Source organism: Cavia porcellus, unplaced genomic scaffold, assembly GCF_034190915.1.
Source record: "Cavia porcellus strain 051 isolate PalLab524CR breed Dunkin Hartley unplaced genomic scaffold, mCavPor4.1 scaffold_6, whole genome shotgun sequence".
Taxonomy (NCBI): Eukaryota; Metazoa; Chordata; class Mammalia; order Rodentia; family Caviidae; genus Cavia; species Cavia porcellus.
The window spans coordinates 59585081-59606135 of NW_026947489.1; the positions used below are offsets into that span (position 1 = coordinate 59585081).

General features: G+C 43.0%; 1 protein-coding gene across 5 annotated transcripts in view; it reads left to right on the forward strand.

Moving 5' to 3' along the window:
* The window catches only part of Dpp6 (dipeptidyl peptidase like 6), an 827976-nt gene that overhangs the window by 627282 nt on the left and 179639 nt on the right, over nt 1–21055 (forward strand). The gene's annotated exons all lie outside the window — the stretch shown is intronic.

Here is a 21055-nt window from a genome sequence, read left to right on the forward strand (position 1 = left end):
CCACTGTGGCATCAGTTCACCAGTTACACAAATGGATTAACTCACTCATGAGAGCAGGACTCTGGTGGCCTCTTAAAGGGCTCACCTTGTCCCTCCTCTCAGTACCACAGTGGTGGCATCAGATCGCAGTGTAAGTTTCAGGGAGAACAAACTGTATTCGAATCATAGCCAGTGGCAGGAATTGTCCCTTCCACCGAAGTCGCCTATGACAGATGCTGTTTGTGAATTCCTACAGTGTCTCCTGCCTCTCTGATTGGTTGACAGTTAGTTTCACCCACTTATTTCTATCTTTAATAGGCACATTTGATGTCCAGCTTTAAGTATCTTAAAAATAATCTACCCACAACATTGAACTTGGACTGTCTGTAATAAGGCACTGACCAGTGGAGCTGATGGGGCAGGGCTGTGGGTTTCCCAAGGATGCTCACTCAGTCTGGGTGAGACCAAGACCTTCATGGCATCCAGCATTTCCTGGGTTCTAAGTGAACACCAGAGGCCATTCAGATGAGCTCCAGACCCAGGGTCGGGACAGGCATGTGTTTAAGGTCAGAGCACTTGCATCTCGATGCCCTGTTTTATAGCCACACTTGAATTACAGGTGTTAAGATTTTTATTTGATGTTGATGAATCTAAAAGTAGCTGTGTAATTTGGAAAGTAACTGAAGCCCGCAGGAGCTGAGGATGTGGGACTGACCTCAGCCTGGTCCTGTCCTCACCTCTCTCCTTCCTTATCCTGCTCTCCACCGTCCTTCCTCACTGTCAGCAGCCTCTCACAGCTCCTGTAAGCACCTTCCTGCGTTTGTGCCCTTTCTTCTCGTACCCAGATCACAGACGAGACCCCAGGAGGGTGATGGTGGCGCCCTGCTTGCTACTTCTTGGTTTGACCTTGAAGGAATCCCTAAAACACTCCAAGGTTCCTCTTTGTCCCCTACACAATGAGCCAGCTAGATCATTTATCGAAGACCACTAATTCTAATAGCCAGGTCCTGACACCGAAAAATCCCAGTGTGGTGAGGAACTGGTACCACACCTGGCTGGATTCACTGTATCTTTGATGAAAGCTTTTAGACAAGATGCCCAGGATTGTGTGGAGTTTTAGGAAGAGTTTATTGCAAATTGTGCATTTTAGAGCAAGAGAGAAAATCCTCCTTCCAGAGTTGAGGCACCAAAATGGTAGTCATACATACCAAATTAGGTCAGCTGTTGCTTTGACAGTATTAACTGCATCTTTAAGGAATAGCCTCTCTTTCCTCTGAGGTTAAAGAGGGAGGGTTGTGTTGAACAACTTCCAAAGGAAGAAGATTCCAGTTTACTCCATAGATAGATGGTTTCCATGTGTCTACTTTGAGACTTGAGGTTTCCCAGTGTGCTCTGTGCACTGCACAGCCTGGACTCCCCGACATGCTCAGAGAACATCGCTCTCCCTTGGATCAAAGTTTAAATCCATAAACTGGTGTGGATTTTTTCTATGGCTGATGATGAAAAATGCTAGAAAGGGGACAAACATCATGTCATCTCTGCTTTCCTTGGAGCTCCAGCTGCCTATTCCAGCTGGCTTATATCTAGCTTTCTGCCTGACACTAACATCTTAAACTACCTAGGATTTTCATAAACATCTCCATGGTACTTGTGCCAGCTAAAGGTTTTCTCCTGTTCAATGGAGTTTTTATATCTCCAGATTCATCTTTCTGTCTGCCTGCTGAGGAGTCTGTCACCAGTGTACCTCTGAGTTTGCACCCTGGAGGGAAGCAGGAAACAGAGGCAGGACAGCCCCTGTCCTCAAAGGAGCCCAGTGGAACTGTCCTCCACCGTATCAGCCTGATGTACTTTGGCAGGGCAGGGACTTGCCACTGCATCATTGTATCATTTTTGTATGGAAGGCCCCTCCTCTCACAGTTAGAACAGAACCAGCTCAGGCTTGTAAGAGCCAAGTGTTCATTTTAGTCACGGAAAGGAAAAGGGCATTTGACCCAAATTACAGAAACTACTGAAGTAAAACAGTTCCATTTTTCTTCAAGCTTCCTGCCCTCCTCCTACCTGCTGAGGGTGGAGCTGGGTGCTCAGAGGTGGAGGTGCAGAAGGAGGGGTCCCTGCCGGTGCCAGCCGGTCATATCAGTGCCCAGCTTCCGCCTCTGCAGTTCACTGTGGCAAAACTCAAACAGTTGTGAAAAACCTTTGAAGGGTACCCACTGGGTCTCTCTGTCCCCTGCACATTCAGGTTTTAAGGAAACAGAAAGGAAAGACTGATGTGACACTGATTCATAAGGAGAAACTGCTAGACAGAAATGGACAGGGAGTAAGAAAGTATCAGCACCGACTGACTGCCGTGTGGGGGGAGAAGGAGGAGGAGAATTCAGGCTTCCTGGGCGCAAGAATGGGGCCCTGAGGGAGGACACAGTGACAAATCTACCACGTGGCAAAGAGGTCAGAACAGCCAGCCCAGTGCAGGCAGGCACTCCACACAGCCAAACGGCTGTGCAAAGCTGGAAAGCTTTTGGGAAATAATGGCCGGCAGCTCTGTGGAGATAAAACTCATTTCCCTCCGTGTCCGGAAGCACACAGAACTGTATTTATCTGTCCATTTTAGGAAATGCTGAAGCAGAAAGCAGGGTGTGAGTGAAGTACTTGTGGAGTTTGGGGTGTGTTGCTGCAGATCATTATTTTATGAGCTTCTCACTAACATTAAATCAGAGGAGCAGGGAAGCAGCAGCCAGGACTCCTGGGGCTTTGAGGCAGAGGGAGGAGCTCACAGAGAGAAGCCAGGAATCAATCGGGGCTCAGGCAGCAGCCTGTGAGCTGTTGGGAGGACTTGTCCCTGAGAACTCTGACTTGTGCAACTGCTGGCCATGCTGGGAGCTGGAAGCATGCAGCAGTGTCCTCGCCCATCTCTGCTGTCATTGTCACCTGGACGTGGCAAGTCTCTAAGTCCTAGCTTCCCTGTCGGTAAGGACAACAGCCACAGTGCATCTTGCCCTGAGGACCTCATTTGAACCCCAAAACCACTGTACCGTCTGCACCTTCAGATAAAGGCACACGTGGATGTCCTGGGCAGGAAGATTACGTTTTTGGAGATACGGTTCCATCATCAGAAAATACTTAAGCAACAATAACGAATTCAGCAACTGTCTTCTGTTTAGATGTCTGTTAAAATAATGTTTGTTTACCAAAATCCAAACCAGCTTATGAGCCAGTAGTGTTATTCATGATACTATGCTTGCATTTCACAAGTGCACTTAAAGCCCTGAGTTTTATACATAATCAACTCAGCGCTTCCTAAGATAGAAACTGCTCCAAAAATTTAAACAATTACTGGTTGTAATAGTCGAACCCTGAAATTTGTTGTGAAAACAATGATTCCCGACATTTTTGACACCAGGGATCAGTTTTGTGGAAGTTTTCCAAGGGGTGGTGGGGAGAGAGGATTTTTTGATGACTCAAGGAAATTATATTTAGTGCGCATTTTATTTCTATTATTATTACACTGTAATATATAATAAATAATTATACAACCCAGTATAAAAGATGGCTGGGCCTCAGTTTGGTTTCCTGATGCTGGATAGTCCTTTCAGGGGTGACAGGAGACAGTGGTGCTCAAAGTGTAGTGCGTGTGTCTGTCCCTCCCCATAATCTCATTTCGGGTGCTGTCTCTGCTTCACAAAGAAAGGACTCTGGGAGAGGAAGCAGGCTCTTCAGTGCCTTTGTGGCAATCTCTGGATGTCCTACCTAGCCTTTAATCCAGAGCGTAGGGAGATTGGAAGTTGCCCGAACTGTACCTTTAGTGATTTGCGATCTCAAACAATTGACCCTCTTCTAGCACAGTCAGTTCAGCTGGCTTATTGATGAATGATGCTCAGATCCCTTCCTCCCCGGTTCTGAGGTGTTTTTTGGTTGGGAAGTAATGCTTGAAATTATTTATTAATTAAGGTTATTGGTTACTTTTTGGTATTTATGATGATCACATTCATCATAGAGAATTTCTATCTAGACATGATATAACTTGATTCTTTTTTTCCCATTCCTCTGTCCTTCCATCAGCCCCTCTTCCCCTCCTTATTAACAAAAGTTTGTTTCCATTTTTTCTTCCTATCTCATTTTTTGTCTTTTCCCTTTCTTCCTTTCCCCCTGCCCCCTCTTTAGTTCTCCTTCCCATTTGAACATTTTCTTCCCATCTCACAATATCTGTTATACATTTTGACCTTTATTTACACTTTTGGTTTCTCACATCACAGAAACAATGGAGTATTTACACATGTGTCAATTTATTTCACTTAACAGAATGGCCTCAAACTATGTCTATTTAGCTAGTAATGCCTCAAGATTATCCTTCTATGGCAGAGTAGTACTCCATTGTATAAAACGGTATCTTCTTTATGCATCCATCAGTTGATGGGCATTTGGACTGTTTCCAAGATTTAGCTATTACAAACTGTACTGCTACAAACATGGGTGTGCATATATTGCTGTGGTATGATGCTTTGAATTCTTTCAGGAAGATACCAAGAAAAAGAATAACTGGATCAAATGGAACTTCTAGTGCTAGTTTTTTTGACGAATCTCCACACTGATTTCCACAGTGATTGCACCGGTCTACACCTCACCAACAGTGGAGAAGTAGCCCCACCAGCCCCACTAGCATTTATTACTGGCTTACTTCCTGATCCTGGCCTTCTTTCTGAGCTGAGAAGGATTCTCAGCACTGTTTTAATTTGCATTTCTCAAATGACGAATGCTGTTGAACAGTTTCTCATGTATTTATTTGCCCCTTCTACTTCTTCATGTGGGAAGTATCTAGTTATTTCAGAACCCCATTTTTGGATTGGATTGTTAAATTGGGGGACCTGAGTTTTTTGAGTTGTTTATATTTTCTGATATTACTCCCTTTTCTGAGGAATAATTGGCAAAAAATTTTTACATACTTTGTTGTCTCTTCACTCTGTTGGTGGCTTCTTTTACTATTTAAAAGCATTTAAATAGGATGAGATCCCAATTATTGATTCATTGTGATAGTTTCTGTGCAATTGGGGTTTTGTTCATAAAGTCTTTGCACCAGTGTCTTCAAGAGTTCTACCTATTCTGCCTTCCAGCATATTTAGTGTTCCTGTTTTAATATTTAGATCTTCAATCCATTTCAATTTTAGTCTAGTACACAGTGAAATATATGAGTCTAATTTTAAGGCTTCTCACCACCACTTATTAAAAAGATTATTTTTTTCCAGGGAAGGTGTTTGGAACCTTTATCAAAGATAAGTTGGGTGAATATGTTTGGAGTTGTTTCTGCATCTTCTAAAATGTTCCACTGATCTGTAGGACTGTTTTTGGCCAGTACTATGCTGTCTATATCACAGTGGCATTGCAATAGGATTTCAAGTCAGGAGTTGTGATGACCCTTGCCTTGCCTTTGATGCCCAGAATTTCTTTTGCTATTCTAGGTGTCTTTTACTTCCCAATGAATTTTAGGATCGTTTTCTCTAACTGAAATATGCTGTTGAAATTTTGATTTATATTGCATTAAATCTGTTTAACAAGTTTGGAAGTGTGGCCATTTTCACTATACTGGTTCTTCCCTCTTAAGAGCAAGGGGTGTCTTTCCATTTTCTGATAGCTTCTTCAATCTCCTTTTTCAGAGTACTTTAGTTTTCAGCATAGAGGTCTTTACTTCCCATGCTTGATCGATTCCTGGGTATTTCATTTTTTTAGATGCTGTTATCAAAGGTGTTGTTTTCCTAATTTCTCTGTCATGGAGTTTATGATTCATGAATAGGAAGGCTATTTTATTAAGTGTTGACTTTGTATCCAGCTATGTTACTAAATTTGGTTATTCAGTCTAGAAGTCTTTTTTTTTTTTTTAAATCAGTACCAGGGATCGAACTCACGACCACCTGCTTGCTAGGCAGGTGCTTATGCTGTTGAGCTAAATCCCCGGCCCCTTCTGAGCTAGATCCACATCCCCAAGTGTAGAAGTCTTTTGGTGGGGTTTTGGGGGTTTTCTAAGTACAGTATCACACCATCTGCAAATATTGATAATTTATCTTCTTCTTTCCTTTTCTTATTCCTTATTTCTCTTGTCTAATTGCTCTGGCTAATATTTCCAAAACTATATTGAATAAGGATGGCAATAGATGGTCTTGTCTTGCTTCTGGTTTTAGAGTGAAATCTTTCAGTTCTTGACCATTTAGTATGATGCTGGCTGTTGCTTTGTCATAGATGGCTTCTATCAGATTGAGATGAAGACCATCTATTCCAATTCTCCACAAAGTTTTTATTCCTGTGTCCTATTAAGTATTGTTTTCCATCCCTTGACTTTCAGTTTATGAATTTCTTTTTTAATTAAATGTGCTTCTTGTATGCAGCATATTGTTGAATCTTGCTTCTTGATCCATTCTGCCAGTCTGTTTCTTTTGATTGGCAAATTGAGATCATTAACATTGATAGCTATAACTAATATGTATTGACCTCTCTTTGTCGTGTTATTTTCCTGTTGTTGGCTCCTTTTTTAACTATTTAATTGTTTGCTTTGCCTGGTGGGTTTATTCTGTTGGAGTTCATGCTCAAATCCTTACTTCTTTCTGAAATGTCTTTTAGAACATTTTAGAGTGTTTCATGTTTGTGAATTTCCTCAAGTATTCTTTGTCATAGAAGTATCTTACTTCTCCATCAATTTTGAAATAAACTTTTGTGGGGTACATCAATCTAGGTTGGAGGTTGTTTTCATTTAAGGCTTAAAATACTTAACTCCAAGCTCTCCTTGACTTGAGGGTTGTGTTGAAAAGTTTGATGTGATTCTCACGGTCTTTCCTTTGTAGGTGATTTTTTTCTTTTCTCTAATAGCTTGTAATATTCTATTCTTGTGTTGTATTTCTAGAATACCAATATTATATTCCTTTGGATAGTTTTTCTTATCACAATGAATTGACATTCTATGTCCCTCACTTATCTGTATGTCAAATTCTTTTTCCTCACTAGGGGAGTTTTCTTCCATGATGTCTGCGAACAGGTTTTTTATGTCATTTGTGCTAAGTCTGGATTTTTCATTGACTCCAACCAATTTCTTCTTTGCGTCATCTAGCAGCTTCCAGATTGATTTCTTATGGTCCCTTACTATTTTTAAGAAATCTTTCTTTTCATGATCTCTAACTTCATTCCTGCCTTCTGTAGCTAAAATTTTGTCCTCACATTGGCTCATTGTGTTGCATAGATTTTAAATGGAAGTTTTATTTTCCTAGGTATCTGTTTGAATCAGTTTTGTGGATTCTGTTCCCTTCCTATTTTGGGCATTCATGGTTTTTGTCATTTTTCTAAGATCCACTATTTTTTATCTGTATCTGCTCTAGAATCACTAGAAGTGTCTTTCATTATGGTCACCACCTCTCTAATTATCTGAGAAATTACTTCTGATTTGATCTTTTCTAGATCTCACTCACTTGTTTTGCTCTTACCCCTTCACAGAGCCCAGGGGGTGGCTTTGCATTGCTCCACCTCATTGCTCCCTGGGTTTGCTTTTGGTGAACCCAATGTCTGGGGTTGCATTCTGTCTAAGAATTTTATTATTTTGTATTTTTAAGTTTAATTCCTGGCTTGATGCTTGTAAATTTCCTGTTGTAAGTAGCCTTATCATTAGTATTTAGAACTCTTAGGAAATGCCTACTCAGAGACATTCTCCAGGTGTACTTGGCTTTTGGGTTTTGAGTCTGTTGCAAGGTTTTACCTCTTTAAATTATTAGGGATGGGAAACTGCTGCCTGCTTGGCCAAGCCCCTTGTTCTTTAGCACTGGCCTATTATCTCAGTCTTGATATACCAGGAAAAACAATGGTTAGAATGACTATGTCACTTTGCTTAATGTGGTAATAACAGTAGCATGAAAATGACAGGCTGAGGTAACTATTAATTTTCTACCTCTAACCATATGAGCTAGTTTTGTGGTTACATAAAAAATTCTAAAATGAACCAGAAAATTGCATGCAGTAAATAAGCCCTCGATATGGCACAATTATCCTCAGGGGAAAAAAATGGAAAGAGGTTAGGTGGGAAACCAGAGGAAGAGAAGCAAAGGAAGAGATTAAAAGCAAGGCTGGAGGACAAATGAAGCTCACACCAACTTTGGGAATCTGATATAGAACACAGGAGGCAAAGACGGAAGAAGGAAAAACAAAAATATAGCACAACAACATGAACTAGAAACCCTGTTCACACTCCTACGAAAACAGACAATGAAGAAAAACAAAAAACAAACAAAAAATCTTTTTAAAAAAAAACAAGAGAGAAAGAAATAAATGAAAAAAGTTCACTTCAAAGTGTGTCCCTGCTGCTACTGGTGAGCAACTTGGGCAGACAGAGTCCACATCAGTGGATCCCAGCAAGCTGGCAGCAGCTCCATGGGGAGACAGTGGACAGTCCTAGGGCGCCCGCAGACTGACTTCCGATGAAGTTCAGGCTGGCCTCCAGCCGCATAGCTGAGTCCAGGCTGGCCCAGCCCACTGCAGTCCCCACAACCCCTGTGTCTTGAACTGGACTCTGCAGCCATTCTGAGTCTGGAGCTCAGTTAGCCTCTCTCCAAAATGACTCCCAGCCAATCAGCCTCTCCTGGGGGCAGTCCCAAAGGGAACAACTCACCACCTGCCACTGCAGTCCACTGCAGTTGCCCACTGGGCTTCCACAAGTGCAATCATTCCCTTCCACGAGGTTATTCTGGGCTTAGGCAATAAGTACCATCAGCCTCCTCCTTGTTCACTGAAGTTTTTCTCCTCATTCTCCCTTTGGGTTTCAATTCTTGCTTCAGATCCTTTCTAGGTTCCAGAGACCAGCATCCCTCCTTCTTCTCTTCCTCACATTCCAGTGTCTGGACACCAAATCTCAGAGAGGCTCTTTCTTGATTACTTTTTTCTTGTTGCTAGGATGAAAATACAGACACCCAAAATGAAGGAAGGAAAGGTTTATTTAGCTCATAGTCTATGGAGGTTTCAGTCCATAATCAGCTGGCTCCAAGGCAGGGTGACATGGCACAGGGCCAACACTTCAAGGCAGCAACCAGCAAAAGCATCTACAGTTAAAAAAAAAAAGGAGGCTGGAGAATAAGCCTCTTCTCCTCGCTTGGATTGTATGCAGGCCACCCCCCTGCTCCCAGGGTGGGTGTAGCACTCACATCACCTCCACACCTGCTCTTCCACAGGCTTGGAATATTTACAAAGTAAGGACTCAGGCTCCCTCTCAGTTTCTTAGTTAAATTTCTAAACTTCTCAAGTTGACACAATCTATCAACCATAACAGGCTCTTTCTCTGCTGCTCACCACTCCTCCATCTTCCCAGAAATTGCTTAAATTCTTTAAAGCTGAGATGACTGAGCTTGTACCATGTGGGAGGAAGAAGGTCCTGGCTTAGGCTCTTTCAGAATTTCTGCTGATGTTGGAACCATGTTAAGAATCCTAATGCTTATTTATTGCCCCATAATGCCAGTTTGGTTGTGAATCTGCAGACTCAAACGTAGTTGTCATTCTCCCCTGAAGTGACAGGTGAAGAAGGTTGAATATGTCACAAAAACAGGCAAGTTTGTGTCACTGAATTGTGCTGCCAGTGGTACCTGTTTGTCTAAGAAAAATGGAATGAATCTCATAACTCAAACACTCTAGCCAGCAATCTACCTTTAGATAGCCATCTTACTACTATGTGTAAGAGAAGATGTGTGTACTCCACACCCGTCTGCTCACAGAGATGTGTGAACAGATGTGAATTTAGGGTGTGCACCTTAATCTAGTTAACAATTTAGCTCACCCCCTGCAAAACATTGCTTGCATGACATTTTTCAGCTAACCAGCCTTTCTCTACATATGAAACAGTGTATAGGGTCACACTCAGAAGTGACCTTCTGACTTGAGCAGTGAAACCAGAAAGCTATCCAGTCTTAGCAACCAATATGTTTTCATGTATATAAGATACAAAATGACCAATTCGGTTTTCCTCATATGTAATCATTCAAACACTTGAACAACTGCAACTGTGGTGTTGGTTGACAACAAAAGTATACATAATATCACCTTTATGCACATCCAGCTGAAAAGAACAGCACAGAGAAACAAGTGCTGCTGTCTTGTTAGCAACACCAGCAGACTCTTCAGCCTGCTCCTCTCTACCCACTGTGCTGCAATATCCTCTGTATTTCATCACTTTGTCTCACTATGGTGCTGTCTGAAAGAGGAACATGTGGCACCTTTTAACTTCAACATTGACTAAAACTTCAAGACAAGTGTCCCCAGCAGCAGGCAAGACCCACCCTTCACCAACAATGAAGGGGTTTTTGGCTCTAGCAATGAACCACGAAGAATGCTCTCAGTGGAGGCACATTCCATGAAATGGTCACCTTCAAAACTTTGAGTTCTTTGAGTTTAAAAAAAAACAAAAAAAAACTCTTCTTTTCCATGTGGCAAAGCAGCTTTGAAAGTTTCATAGCTTCCTTGGATAGACAATGATCACATATTATACAAAATCGCCTTAGAAAATGTGAGTCATCTTTGCAGCTAAAAACGACCTCTTGATATTTTCTTTCCAGTGAAATGTTCTTTTTGTTGTGTCTTAGAATGTTCTACTGTGTCATCACTGAGTCTTCTTTCCCTCTTTGCAAAGAAGCTCTCCAGTGAAATTTGGTTTTTACTTATTTTGGTTCAGATTAGCTTCTAGCTTTCCAAACCTGTGACTGAGACAAGTATAAGAAAGAGGCACAGATAGAAGTGGTAAATAAAATAACGGGCAATAATATGCAAAGTAAATAAAATATCTAAATACTTAAACCTAAATACCTAACACCTAATGAACCTAAATGCCTCAATGAACTAAATAAAAATAACATGCAAACTAAAATAAGTGCCAGATTCTTACTTAAAGCCTGCCAGCAGATGTAGGTGTACAATTGAATTTCATCAGTTCATGTCACTAGAAAGCCTCCCAGGGACGCAGGCAGGCTTAATTGCTACCTACCACTCATTGATAGGGTTTTGATAAGAGTCTGTAAGCAATTAATTAGTTATGGCCTCTGCAGCCAAACCTCCCTGCTAATGCTCAACTGTACCTGCAAACACTCCCCAGTGCTAGCATCACTACCTCAGCTCTTCCTGAGATCATCAGGGATTAGATTCCCACAAGAAGGGCACAACCTAGATCCCTCACATGTGAAGTTCACAGTAGGATTTGTGCTTCTACAAGAATCCAATACCATTGCTCTTCTGATGGGAGGTGGACCTAAGGCAGTGATGCAAGCTACAGGGAGTGGCTGTAAATACAGATGAAGCTTTGTTTGCTCCTTCATTTGACTGCTACTCAATTCCTGCATATGACCTAGTTCCTAACAGAGTGGCTATTAGTCCATGGCCTGAAGTGAAAGGATCCCTGGTGTCCATGCAGTGAAAAGCATTTGCAGGTGGTGCTGCTCAGTTCAGACTGGCTTTTCCTATGGGACCATTCCTGCATGCAGAAAGATGCACCCTGCCAGGTTATTGCTTGGCTTATGCCTGCCAGTCTGCATCTGTTGGTCACTGATTCTGACAAAACAGTACTGGTACATAAAACTAACAACCTCATACACATCACAGAAAGCTTGGTGGACAAAAGACTGCATTTATCTCCTGGAAACAGACACAATTCCAGTAGATGTGTTGCCAAAACATGTCTTATCATTCAAGACAGGTTCCTGGAGACAAAACATTCTCACCTCCTCCCTGGTGTCCTGGACTATAGCTCTGGCACACTGCAGCTGACACCACACTGTCAAAGACCTGTGCACATCTTCTGATGAGCAAGAATGCTCAGGAAGCTGCAAGTTGGTGTTTGGTTTGTTGTTGCATGGTGCTTAGTGACCCTGTGAAACTTAATTGTATAATGTTGTATTTGACATGTTCATCTTCAGAGCCTTTACCATGAAACCACCACCCTGATGTCCACAATTGGCATCCAGTGAAATTGGGAAGGAAATGGGCCATGTGGAGTGTGGTCTCCAGGAACAGCTGGCCATTTTCCTGTGGGAGACACTGCTGCAGAGGCTGGGCTCTCCCAGGACAGAGCTGGGGTGAACTGCACCCTAATCCTGGGGTGATAAACTTGTGCTGCACAGTATGGATTGGCTGCCATCTTCCTTACACTTACAAACAGGTCCAAACAAAGTAAACTGAAGAGTGTACTCATGCCAGGTGAACAGTCCAGGGTAGATGAAGGCCAGGAAATGGGCACAGATGTAGCCCTGTGGATCTGTTAAGGATGGGCACTCTGCTCTAAGATCATGAAGTGCTGTCACGTCATGGCCTTTTCTACTTCACAAAGTAGAGTAGGTTCAGCTTGCAGTAGAGAAGGTACAGCTTGACTGGAAGAAGATCACACTCTTATGTTAAACACAAGAGAGGCGAAGTGGCCCAAGTAGCTGGTGATCCTGTTCAGCAGAGTGTAGAGCAGAATCTGCATTTGATCTCTGCCATTTCTCTTCTCTCAAATTTTGGCCTCTAGGACTCAGTCCCTCGTGCTATCTCCATCCTGTACACACACACACACACACACACACACACACACACACACACGCACACGCACACGCACACGCACACGTACACGCACACGCACACGCATGCACACATATGCACACACACACACACACACACAGAGGCTGACTCTAGGCTTCAAAATGTGCTCAATCCCTCCTAATTTGCTGAATGCCCTCTCTCATTGCTGATCATAATTCTGTATACAAGCTAGTGTTGTTCTTTTGCATAAACCCCTTTATGTCCTTGATTATTTTTAAATATATGTGCATTTTCACTGTGCCTTTAGTTTGTTGAGTTTTTTTTATTTTTTATAGTTCCTACCCTATGCTTCTTCATTAATTTTTTTTTAAATTCTTATTTGTGTTCTGTCTATTCAGAGGAACCATCCTTCTCCTATCCTTTCTTTTTTCATTCTAGAATTCTTTCCATGTGCATTGTACCTTCTTTTTTCCTTATGTATCTTTTTAAGTCTGTTTTTATCTCATCATGTCTCTGCACTACACTAGGTGGACGTTGTTTTGATCCGGATTTGATTTATTTCATTTAGGTGTGTTTAATCTGTTGGGTACAGACCCATTCAGTTTTTTCTTTCAGAAGATATCTGCTTTGTTATATTTAGAAACCTTGCTTGCGTCTTTAAAAGTATTTTGGAAGGAGGGTATAGGTTCTTCTCCTCTATTAATTTACTTTCTGAGTAGTTTGTTTAGGGTTTATCATGCTTTTGTTGCAAGTTCTTCTTACCCAGAGTGGTCCTGCTGCAAGATTTCTATGTAGGTGACCTGAAAAGGGATTTGCACATGACTTCGTGAGTGCTCCAGAACTTCAGCTTTCCTGGAGTGTCCTGTACTCATATGTCCCATCGAGATTCCTGTGCAGAACCACAGCTGCACAGAACCTCAGTGGTTCTTTCTAGGATAAGCAGAAAGAATCTTCAAGCCCCATTTTCAAGATGAGCTGGTCCATGCGTGGGTCCCGGTATTATTAAGAAGTCTATAATTTTATTTCTTGTCCCTATGGAGACCTTGGGTACCTATACCACCCCTGATAGGGCACTGAATCTTCAGCACCAGCTCCAGCCCTATTCAGGCCTTGTTCCCACTGTCTCAGCCAAAGCTGGCACTCCGGGTTCTTATGAATTCTATCTGCTTTGTAGCCTCTGAGGATCTCCCCGATTTGGAACTTGATGGATTCTCAGTTCACTCTGCTGCACCACGTGCATTTAAAGGGGAGCATGTTCTCTGTTAGCACACTGCGTTGCAGGAATTAAGACTCTCTCGTTCTCCACACCAACTGCAAACATGAGCCTGCTGCAGGTCTCCTGTTGGTCACAGCTGTCTGACACATGTTCAGATCGTTTCCCAGGCAGGATCACAGATAAGATGCAAGTTTATAAGTCAGTTCAGTAAGGGAGATACTTTTAGACATGTTGGTTTTGATCTAACTTTAATGCACATGCTTGCTTACACAAGTCTACCCATTTGCTTTCCTGTACTTGTGATATAAAATATTTTCCTAATTCTCAAGCACCTCTAGTGTGTCTTCCAGCATTTCTGCATTATTCACACACACACACACCAAAGACTCATGCATGTGCATAGTGTACTTTCAGACACATATATGCACACATTCTCACATGTTCATGTGAATACAGGAATGCACACATGTTCTTGCTCTCTCTCTCTCTCTCTTTCTCTGTCTTTCTGTCTCCACCCCTCTCTCCCACTCTCTCTCCTCTCACACGCCATGCACAGTCCAGCAGAGCAGGGTGATCTGCTGACAGCACAAACATCCTGTCTCACTGACATGTGCACACAGCTTCTTACTATTCACCTTTGCTCCCTGGATTATTCCTATTCCTAGGAATCCCTTCTATGACCCATCTTACAGGATCTTCATTAACATAGGGCACATCCTCCTTTTCTGCATTTAGTCTTTAGTTTCAGTAGATCCATTAGTCCCTTCCCACACTGACAATTTCTGGAAAGTGTTACTACTTTTTACAGCCTTTTTGTAAAGCAAAACTACCTCCATTGGCCCTTGTCTTCAACGTCATATAGAGCTGTAAAAAAATCAAGTCAGCTATGCATCCGGTGATTGCTGTAGTAGCTGTCCTGTCATGGGCAGTGTGTTAGATGCAGAACACACACAAGTGAGCAAAGTAACCAAACTCTGCTCCTTGGCAGAAGACGGAAGGCCCTAGTCTTGCCTTTTGGAGCACATGGTTCCTGTGAAAGGCCAAGACTTCCGTTAATTAGCTGGCAAGGTTGAGTGGCAAGTTCTGAGTGTAAAGGGGCTTCACTTGACCAGTGTGGAGGCTTAGAAAAGGCAAGGTACTTACCCAGCCCAAAAGCATAGAGGGGAGGACCTTTTAGAAGAGGAAAGAAACTCAGTGAGGGCTCCAACATGATCAGGTCCCAGGTTATATGGAATGAGAGAAAGGACACTCAGAGCAAGGAGACAGCTAAGCTCAAAGTTTCATCCCTTCCTCAGGGTGGTACAGCAACCAATAATGCATTTGTCATTTCTGGCAGTAAATGTGTCTCAGTTACCTGTAAATCTCTTCTTTAGGTTTGGCAGTCTTACTGTTCCTGCAGCCAGCATATGTTCTTTGACATTAAGATCTTGTATTAGTGTTTGTTATGGTTTATATTTGGGGGGATTCCCAAAGCCTCATGTACTTATGGGCAGGCTCTTGCATGGTGATTGGATCATGGGGGCAGTGATGTAAATGCAATGTTAGGCGGTGGGGCATGGTTAGAAGAGGTGGGTCACTAGAGATGTGGCCTCTCTCCTAGGCTCTTCCCCTCCCTCTGCTTCCTGGCCACCAGGACGTGAGCAGCTTTTCTTCTGCTGGGCCCGTCTACTATGCTGTTTCTTCTTTGGAAACAACCAGACACGGACTGAAAAATGAACCAAAATGAACCTTTCCTTCGTTAAGTTTGGTACTGGCATCACAGCAACAAGGAAAGTGACTAAGACAGTGTTATAAACATTGTACTGAAGTCTCAGTAAAATCAATTCCAATTTGTTTCTTGTTTATGTGTGTGTGTGCATACATGGCTCCACTTGTCTCTCTCCTCTGGAAAATTCTATCATGGCCTCTTTTCCTAGATCCATGCTGAATCATCTTCCTCTCAATTCTTTCAAACTGTCCATCTAAAGGTTATTTAAAATCCAAGCCAGGTGCCAGGTAAATTCATTTTCAGTGTTTGATCCAGAGACAATTTGTATCCATCTTTACATTACAGATGGTTTCATGAAGGTAATGACACTGTTGGCCTAATGATCACTTAGTAGCCAAAGCCATTTGTTAATTTATGACTTCTGCCTTGGGTGTGTCATAACTGCCACCGTGGGAATATTTCTGCCCTCTACCATGGCTAGATAAGGTGGACCTTCTAGAAGGAAGATGCAAAAGCAATGGTCTTCACACTCACCAGGGTTAGGAGCTGGAGAGGGACAGAAGTGTCTTACTTACTTATGTCTGATACACAAATGAACACATACAAAACAGATTCTGCAAATATTTCTAGGGTTTAAAAAAAAGCAGCTGGACCTCTTCAAATTTCCATGACAGGTACTGTGTCTTGGTTCTACAAACTTCTTGCTTTCTTCTCTCTCAGAAGTGACTCCGAAAAGTGCCTTTTTGCTACCACTGCACCACAGTTCCTAGCTGGAAAGGGTGACTTTAATACCAAGGGTGCTTGTCCTGGTCACATTCACTTTCGTCTTGTGTATGCTAGTTTTTTACACTCTAGAAATTGATCTTTCAGCTTGGACATCACTTGAGATCTACCTACAGCTGTGAGAAATAATCAAAATATCCTGGGAACCCTTTATCTGGGTCCCCACAGCGGAAATGCCCTGGACAACTAGAGGACACTGACAAGGCTGTGTTTGATTTCCCGGCCTTGCATGACTAGAGGACACTGATATAGCTGTGTTCATAGTTCACCTGCATGTACATGTGTGCACGTGCATGTGTGTACACAAGCTTCCTGCTTTTATGCTAGGATGTCAAGCACACCCAGAGTACTAGGACCTTCCTGGGTGCTGGGGCTGGAGTGCAGCAGGTTTCACACTGAGGCAAGGAGAGCACAGTGAGAATCCATCACTAGTTTGTCCTGCAGGCTTCCTGTTGACTCGGCCCTCCAGAATCTCTCCTGCCACAGTGTAGCCTCGGAGTCTCCTCCTTCTGCTCTCCTGTCTCACTGGCTCTTCTGTTTCCCTGTTTTATGAGTCAGCTTAATCACAGGAGGAGATGCAATCCAAATAGTTCCTAAATACCAGCTACAGTGGGATCAGCCAAGAAGAGGGAGAGCTGGGGAGGAGGGAGGAGTGGAGGCAGCATTTCCACAGATAATGCGCTGGTGTGGCTATTTTCAGGAAAAATGTGGATGCGAGCAGAATGATTTCCTCTTGAGTCAGATCCTGTTCCTCACTGTTCTGTCTTGAATAGAATACTGGGTTTTATGGTTCTGTTTTCTTTACTCTGACAGAGTTGTCCTACCTTCTCTTGACAACCATGTCATTGTGAACCATCTGGAGTCCTTTATTGTTTGTGCCTAAGTTAACTCAGCAGCAAGGCAACCAGTAGGAGTCCCAGTTAATTTTCCTGAGTGCTAATAGGAAATGGTAATGTTTGGATCCACTGAAGCTTTCTCGCGTATTAGCATTAACTGTTGGGAATGTTTTTATTAGATAGCAAAGGAGAGTGAAGAAAAGAGAAAACTCTACTGACCCTAAGTCATTAGAAATGTTTCTGGGCATGGAAGAGTTGGCTTGGATAAAGGTTTGCAAAGTGGGTGTCATAGGTTCTTTGTTGTCCTCCTGTTCCCATGTGCAGTCAAATCATTTGCTTCCCCTGAGGATGTTCAAGGCTCACCTGGACTGATGCTTGTGGCTCCTGGAGTGGACCTGCCCTGGGTACTTTTTCAGTAGTGGTCCAAAGGTGGCCTCACCTTGGAAGGTGCTGGTCAGAATTTCAAACATGCATTCCCTGCAGTCCTGCATGTCTCTGTGCAGGCGAGTCTGTGAGAGACACTTAGGCAGGACATGAGGAGGCCTCTGTTCCTGCCCATCTTGATCACCAACAGATTTCTGTGTCCAGAGACCAGAACTTCCAGGCCAAGAACCAGGCCAAGGAACTTCCTCACCTGCAAAATAAGAAAACTGGGAGATTATTCTTGGTGACTCCCCTTAGCTTGACAACTCTTAACGCTTACACTTATTCTATGAGTGGCCAGTAATATACAATCGCAACACTAAAATTAGAAAAAAGGAAAATCTTTGGAGCCCACTGAATCACACTTCATGTACTCTCCCTCCACCATTATCCATTGATAAAGTGTTCTTATCTTCCCCAAAAGGAACTGTGTGCAGTAAACAGTAAATGTTTCTTCTCCCTGCTTCCAAGTGACAGTCTCAATTCTGCTCCATTCTCTAGGGTTTTCTTACTCTAGGTACCTCATATAAGTCTAATTATGCAGAATGTGACACTCTGTGTCACCTTATTGCTGTTAGTATATTATCTTCCCAAGGAGATTTTTTGGAAAGAGATGGCTGCTAGCTCCCTGGGATGACAAATGCTGCTTATTTTCACCTTAGAAGCCCTGGCCTCAGCATTAACAGAGTTGGGGTCCATGGAAGAACCCAACCGTCTCTGGGCTTGGGGAGTCTCATGCCCTTAGCAGGCCAGGAAACTTTTCCTAGGACTAAGATCAGCTCTGTCTGAAGGCCTTAAGCATCTTGCACATTCCTGCACCAATACTCCAAGGAAGCAGCTGATAAATTCCCTAATTTTAACTTCTTTAAAATATACGTATATTATTTCATGAAGTTAGAAATCTACAGCCTTCAACAGGAGGAAGTTACAGGTGCAAGTTGGAGACCAAGGAACTACCTTTCCAAAGCAACTCAACAGGCAATCAGCCTCTCCTCCAGCACCACATCCTGGTTACCCTGTCTCAGGCAAAATGTGTCTGGCTTGGTTTAAGGAGGCACCAAGGTAGCTGTGACCTATAGTACGCACTCACCATACACGGCATTTCTGCAGAGGCCCCAGCCCTGCATTTGGAGCTGAGAACAAAGGAGGGAACCCAGCTGTGGTGCTGGAGTGGTAGGAGGGTAGGCTCCCAGGTTCTGCATGGCCCATAACAAAAGCAGAAGCGTGTTCTCCAGAAATACAAAACCCATAGCTGGTAGATGCTGGCTTGTGTGATAGTGGATTCTGCAGCTATGGTATCTGATATTCTAACCCCATTATTTTCTCCATCTTCTGAGATGCACATGTGATTATGGGAAATGTTGCATGGGATGGTCAGGAACGAAGGCATCTTTGGTAAAATTTCCTCACCAAAGCCATAGTCAGTCCCCAGGCTGCTTTATCCCTGACAACAAGTAACACACAGCCATGAATGTCACCTTGTCCCTGCCAGAGTGGACAGCATTCAAGGGACAGAAGCCACAATGAGCAGCTAATCCTGTGAGTGGCAGGTGTGTCAGAGCCCAGGGCCTTGAAGCTTGGCAAGGCAGATGGGCAGATGGCCAGATGGACAAGAACAAGCAAAGCAATCAGAGAATCAGGAGCACAGAGAAAAGAGGATCATGGGAGAGCCCCAAATACTGATGGACCCACAGAAAATTCCCTTCCAGTAGGGAAAGGGGACCTCTTCCTGCCTTGGCTTTGCTAGGTGTGACAGCTTGTATCTAGATGTCCCCCCCAAAGCCTCATGTAGTCATAGGTAGTGCTCTTTCAGAGGTGCCTGGATCGAGAGTGTGTTTGATTCATGGTGCAATGCTGGGATTAAGGTTGTGTAATTACTAAATTAGCCCACTGATTGGTTTGACACCTGTAACCCTGGTAGCCCAACTAGAGTATAAAAGGGACAGAGAGATGCTGTTAAGGTCCCCTTGCCACTTTTGCTGTCTTGTGCCTTCCAAGAAATTGTTCTCTGCAAAGCCACCCTGCCTTGGAGCCAAACAATTATAAACTGAAACCTCTACAAACTGTGAACTAAGAAAATCTTTCTGTAACTTTGGCTAAGAGGTATTTTATCTCAGCAATGTGAGAAAAGTAACTAAAACAGTAACGCTCTGGAGATGGAAGGGGAGAGAAGTTGGATGGCACTTAACAATCAGATGGGTAGTTAATAGAAAAAAATAGGAGATGCAGTCATAAGGTGGACTTACAAAGGGCATTCAGGTTTTTGCTCTATGACATTAAAAGGTTGGATGCTGGCTCCATATTTTTACAGTGATTTGCTGAGGAAGCGATTTCTAAAGTCTCTATTGACACTGAAATGGACACAGTGGGCCACACTCTGGCGCAGACAGACTCAAACGAGGACACAGTAGGAGGAGCCCTGTATGGCAAGTCCCTGTCGTGGGTTGCTGAGTCCCTGGACAGGGCACTTAATGACCCCTACACACACACACACACACACACACACACACACACACACAGGTCAGCACCCATACTGTAAGTTTATTTCTCTCAGAAAGCTAAGAATTTGAGAGAAATTATATCTACTTGGTATTTATGCCAAGCACACAAAAAGGTAATTTTTTGAGAAAAAACAATAACTGTGAAATATGTGACCAGGTGATTGAAAACTGTCAGAATATGTAACATTTACCTACAATCTTAATATAACTTGCTTGTGTTACGTGGTATAATTATCAATTAGGTTCTGACCATTGTTCATGAAGTTTTCAGCAATCTTCTTCCTACTTTCCTGGGCTGAGAGAGCCATGTTCCAGTGGAAATGAGCTTCTCCCAGCCCTGCCAGTGGGCAGCAGTGGTTCTCCAACATGGCACTGCCTCCAAATCACCTGGAGATTTCTCAATACAGAATTCTGGGCTCTACTCCCAGGTTTTCTAATTCCAACAGGAGGATTTGTACTTCCAACAAGATCCCAGGTGATGCTGATTTTAACAGAAATCATATTTGGTGCATCAGATTCCTAGGGCTGCCATAGCAACGTTATCAGATTCCAAAGTCTAGGTGTGGCAGGGCCTTAATCTTGTGAAATCTGGATGAAGAGAATAAGAAACTCATCCCCATGAGTGACCACAGAGGGGTATCTGCTGTCCTCACAACAGGTAGGTCAGAAGACAAACTGAGAGGACAGCTCTCCTCCACCTTAGACACATAAATAGGCAGAAAATCCCGGTAAAGATGTTTGTCAAGCAAATGATGAAACTAAGGATTGGAACCATCAGCTTAGATGTCAGCATAGTAAAACTGACTTGCCAAGTCAATCAACACACTCTCATAAAGATAGATGTGTTAAAAACTCAGTAACAGGAGAATGAGAAGAGGAATGAGTAGAGGAAGGAGTGGAAGGAGATGGAGATGGAGGAAATGGAGGAGCAGGAATGAAAGGTGCCAAGTTGCCTGCACTTTCCATTACTGACCTTTAGTGCAGAGCTGATTTAGACCCAGTGTGGATACATACATGCCCATAGGTACATCTGCTTGGAAGGCAGAAATATGTAGACATTGGCATTATTACAATTTTTTTCTTTTTTTTAAAGGGG